Here is a 5000-nt window from a genome sequence, read left to right as displayed (position 1 = left end):
TCTTTATTATTATATTTATTCATCATCATCATCATCATTATTATTATTATTATTATTTTTCGATAAACGAATACGGGTGAAATGAAAATAAATCAAGATAAAACTTTCTATATTGTTGTTTTTTTTTTTTCTTTCTTTTGTTGTTGTTGTTGTTGTTGTTGTTGTTGTTGTTGTTGTTGTTGATGTTGCATTGACGTTGCATAATATCATATAATCATATCCTATATATAAAAATATTGAACAAAATATATAATAGAGATATATATATATAATACGGGTTTGGATGTTTGTTTCGGGGTATACAGAGGGGGTTGCGGGGGGGTTGGGGGTTTGGGGGGGGGGGTTAGGGGTGCGTGTCTGGGGTTTGTTCTCTTATGATATCGGATCAAATATGAGAAACATAAAAAAAAAAAATAAAAAAATTACATTCCGTTCGGACGAGCCGAATGTCATACTCGTCGCCGGGCATATATATGGAGTAGTGACGGTTCGAACGTCGAACATTGAAATTTGATGCGAGACGCGAAGTGACCGATCACAGTAGTACTCTTGTATAACGAAAAATAAAAATTTATTATCGTTTCCTTTCGTCGTCTCGTCGTTGTTGCGTCTCTCTGGCGTCTCGATTCGTCGTATCGCGTTATATTATACTTTACACGTAGTATTACCTATGTACGTACGAATCGTCGCGACCGCTGGGGGGACAACATACAATATTCACTGACACGTGGAAATGATGAAAAGATTCTTTTTTTTTTTTTCGTTCTGTAAAACTGTGCCGACCGACGGACGCACGTAAATCTCTCTGCCTCACATGCGCTTCCTCTTATCGTCGTCGTCGTCGCGCTCTTCTCTACAATCTATCCTCATGGAATAGTGTCGATTCATTGTAGTAGATCTGTGCGACGTCGTGACACGACACATATGAGAAGGAAACGTGTTAGAGACCAGAGTTTTTAAAAGATTCAGTGTATTCGTATAATGTGTATAATTTTGATATTATATCATGAAAACGGTCGTTTCTAAAATTCTTTTTATTTTTCATTTATCATGTACAAAAAATACATAACCCGAGTATCGGTACGATCACTCAAACACCGGGCGTCGATCCCAATGTTTTACGATAATAATCGTTGAACAATACATACGTACACGTCGTGTGCGAAGTGTTATTTTAAAATAAACTCGATCTCGTTTAGAACGTTCGAATTCGTGACCGTGATGTGTCATTATGTGACGACGCCGCCGTCGCCGCCGCCGCCGCCGCCGCCGTCGCGATATATAAATATCGTCTCGATAAATATATAAAGCGCGGGGGAGCGCGCGAACGCGCGCGCGAGCGAGTGTCTCGTTTGAATTATAAAAGAGTCAACCGTTAAAATCTATCGCGTCTAACGCGATTGACGATACGGTAAGACGCTCGTTTCATACTGTGCGTATATGGTACATACATACATGCGTGCATGCATGCATGCGTGCGTGCGTGCGTGCCTCGCGTGTGTGTGTGTATTTTATATGTGAATATGAAACGAGAAGAGAGTTTGACGACTTCAACAAGTCTATGTTAGCTCCCTGGTTGATCCTGCCAGTAGTTATATGCTTGTCTCAAAGATTAAGCCATGCATGTCTCAGTGCAAGCCGTATTAAGGCGATACCGCGAATGGCTCAATATATCAGTTTTGGTTCCTTAGATCTTACTCAGTTACTTGGATAACTGTGGTAATTCTAGAGCTAATACATGCAATCAGAACTCTGACCAGTGATGGGATGAGTGCTTTTATTAGATCAAAACCAATCGACGGAGGGCGTCTCGTCCGAAGTCGTTAATTTTGATGAATCTGGATAACTTTTGCCGATCGCATGGTCCAGTACCGGCGACGCATCTTTCAAATGTCTGCCTTATCAACTTTCGATGGTAGTTTCTGCGACTACCATGGTTGTCACGGGTAACGGGGAATCAGGGTTCGATTCCGGAGAGGGAGCCTGAGAAACGGCTACCACATCCAAGGAAGGCAGCAGGCGCGCAAATTACCCACTCCCGGCACGGGGAGGTAGTGACGAAAAATAACGATACGGGACTCTTTCGAGGCCTCGTAATCGGAATGAGTACACTTTAAATATTTTAACGAGGAACAATTGGAGGGCAAGTCTGGTGCCAGCAGCCGCGGTAATTCCAGCTCCAATAGCGTATACTAAAATTGTTGCGGTTAAAAAGCTCGTAGTTGCATTTGTGCGCCGCGCTGTCGGTGCACCGCATCCGCGGTGATACTGACACGTCTGCGGAGCATATCGTCGGTGAGCCGGCGGTAAAACGCCGGTTCAATATCAAAATCCTATCGCGGTGCTCTTCAGTGAGTGTCGAGATGGGCCGACAATTTTACTTTGAACAAATTAGAGTGCTCAAAGCGGGCTCAAAATGCCGCTTGAATATTTCGTGCATGGAATAATAGAATATGATCTCGGTTCTATTTTGTTGGTTTTCAGAACTCCGAGGTAATGATTAATAGGGATAACTGGGGGCATTCGTATTGCGACGTTAGAGGTGAAATTCTTGGATCGTCGCAAGACGAACATCAGCGAAAGCATTTGCCAAAGGTGTTTTCATCAATCAAGAACGAAAGTTAGAGGTTCGAAGGCGATTAGATACCGCCCTAGTTCTAACCGTAAATATGTCATCTAGCGATCCGCCGACGTTACTACAATGGCTCGGCGGGCAGCTTCCGGGAAACCAAAGATTTTGGACTCCGGGGGGAGTATGGTTGCAAAGCTGAAACTTAAAGGAATTGACGGAAGGGCACCACCAGGAGTGGAGCCTGCGGCTTAATTTGACTCAACACGGGAAATCTCACCAGGCCCGGACACCGGAAGGATTGACAGATTAATAGCTCTTTCTTGATTCGGTGGGTGGTGGTGCATGGCCGTTCTTAGTTGGTGGAGCGATTTGTCTGGTTAATTCCGGTAACGAACGAGACTCTAGCCTGCTAAATAGGCGTCGTCATTTAGGTGTGCTCGATTTCGGTCGAGCAACTCACTGGCGGCGTATTAAAATTCTTCTTAGAGGGACCGGCGGCTTCGAGCCGCACGAGATTGAGCAATAACAGGTCTGTGATGCCCTTAGATGTCCTGGGCCGCACGCGCGCTACACTGAAGGAATCAGCATGTTCTCCCTGGCCTAGAGGCCCGGGCAACCCGTTGAAACTCCTTCGTGCTGGGGATTGGGGTTTGCAATTATCCCCCATAAACGAGGAATTCCTAGTAAGCGCGAGTCATAAGCTCGCGTTGATTACGTCCCTGCCCTTTGTACACACCGCCCGTCGCTACTACCGATTGAATGATTTAGTGAGGTCTTCGGACCGACACGCGGTGGCTTCACGGCCGTCGGCGTTGCTGGGAAGTTGACCAAACTTGATCATTTAGAGGAAGTAAAAGTCGTAACAAGGTTTCCGTAGGGGAACCTGCGGAAGGATCATTAACGTAAATTATCTATCTCGAATGAGTGCGATGATGAACGATAATAAAATTCTAAAACACAAAAATCGACGTTCGGAATGTGTCGTTTCGATGCGAGGACGCGATTCTCTCGTTCTCGAGTCGGAGAGTCGTGTAACGCGTCCTATACTGATATTTTTCGATGTCGATTTCGAGGAAAGTACGATGTGTTAACGCACATCCGTCATCTTCAAATAAAATGTATATTTTTTTTTTTTTGTTTTGTACTTTTTTTTTTTTTTTTATTTTATTTTATTTTTTTTTTTTTTTAATTTTTGAATTTTTCTCTATATACTAAAAAGAAGAGAAAAAAACAAAAAAAAAAAAAAAAAAATAAAAATAAAAAACTAACTAATATCTGCTCTGGCGTATAGAATCGTTCGAGTGATCGTAGAAATTATTAACAAAAAAATTAACAAAACCATTACCCTGGACGGTGGATCACTTGGCTCGCGGGTCGATGAAGAACGCAGTTAACTGCGCGTCATAGTGTGAACTGCAGGACACATTTGAACATCGACATTTCGAACGCACATTGCGGTCCGTGGAGAAACATCCAGGACCACTCCTGTCTGAGGGCCGGCTGTATAAAAATATAAACCACACTGTTCGAACGTTTAATGTCTCGTCTCTTTACGTCTTAACCGAAGTAAAAGACTTTGACGTTCGACTCGAACATATGACGGTATCCGCGTTCGAGATCGTTATTACGTGTTTAAATATAATACTTAATATACGCATTTCGTTCTCGGTCCGTTCAAATATAACAAATACGACGATGTGTATGTATGTTTACGTTTACATGCGTGCGTGTATATATAATTTATATTATGTATATTTTTTATATACGTTCGTGTGTACGTTCACGTCACGGAGTTTCGTTATATGCGACGTCAGAGAGACTGAGAGCGTCGCTCGTCGCCAGACGAGGAGCGCCCATCTCCGACCTTTCGATCGTTTCATTGAGTTGTTCTCGATAATTCGAAGAGGGGGTAATCGGAGTTTAGGTGATCTCTTCGTCTCGAGATGAGTATGTGCGTTTCTTTCGTTTATTTTCTAATGTCAAAATTTCGAATACAAAAGCTCCGCGATCGTTACGAACGTTTGTATACGAGTGTACATAAAGCGCGCGCGCGCGCATAGTTTACGTGATGACATCGAAACATTCGTATATCGAGTAGGCGGACTCGACGTCCGAAGAGCGCGTCGACGCCGACGTCGGAACGACCGGAATGAAAATTCTCTCTCGTCTCGACGAAAGCGGCGCCGTCGCGTTGACGGATATCGCGTCTGCCTCGTTTTTTTTATCGTTGGCCTCAGATCAGGGAGGATCACCCGCCGAATTTAAGCATATTAGTAAGCGGAGGAAAAGAAACTAACCAGGATTTCCTTAGTAGCGGCGAGCGAACAGGAAATAGCCCAGCACTGAATCCCGCGGTTGTAACGATCGCGGGAGATGTGGTGTTCGGGAGGTATCGCTTTCTCGTCGTCGCCACTCCTGTCCAAGTTCG

The 5000-nt window shown here is 43.9% G+C and overlaps 3 non-coding genes across 3 annotated transcripts in view; all 3 read left to right on the top strand.

The window, feature by feature from the left end:
* The first annotated feature begins 1569 nt into the window (after window positions 1-1569).
* LOC135194722 (small subunit ribosomal RNA) lies at window positions 1570-3472 on the top strand. Its single transcript, XR_010309947.1, has one exon. It is a non-coding gene; the product is annotated as a small subunit ribosomal RNA (ribosomal RNA).
* A 442-nt stretch (window positions 3473-3914) lies between these two features.
* Window positions 3915-4071, top strand: LOC135194700 (5.8S ribosomal RNA). The gene has a single exon (XR_010309926.1). It is a non-coding gene; the product is annotated as a 5.8S ribosomal RNA (ribosomal RNA).
* Window positions 4072-4800: 729 nt separating this feature from the next.
* LOC135194683 (large subunit ribosomal RNA) overlaps window positions 4801-5000 on the top strand; it is a 3975-nt gene continuing 3775 nt past the window's right edge. The window contains exon 1 of the ribosomal RNA XR_010309909.1: window positions 4801-5000. This exon is cut by the window's right edge and continues 3775 nt beyond it. This is a non-coding gene — a ribosomal RNA (large subunit ribosomal RNA).

The sequence above is a fragment of the Vanessa tameamea genome, unplaced genomic scaffold (genome assembly GCF_037043105.1).
Source record: "Vanessa tameamea isolate UH-Manoa-2023 unplaced genomic scaffold, ilVanTame1 primary haplotype ctg00000038.1, whole genome shotgun sequence".
In the NCBI taxonomy this organism is placed as follows: domain Eukaryota; kingdom Metazoa; phylum Arthropoda; class Insecta; order Lepidoptera; family Nymphalidae; genus Vanessa; species Vanessa tameamea.
Note: the sequence above shows the minus strand (reverse complement) of the source record. Positions and strands in the feature narration are given on the sequence as shown.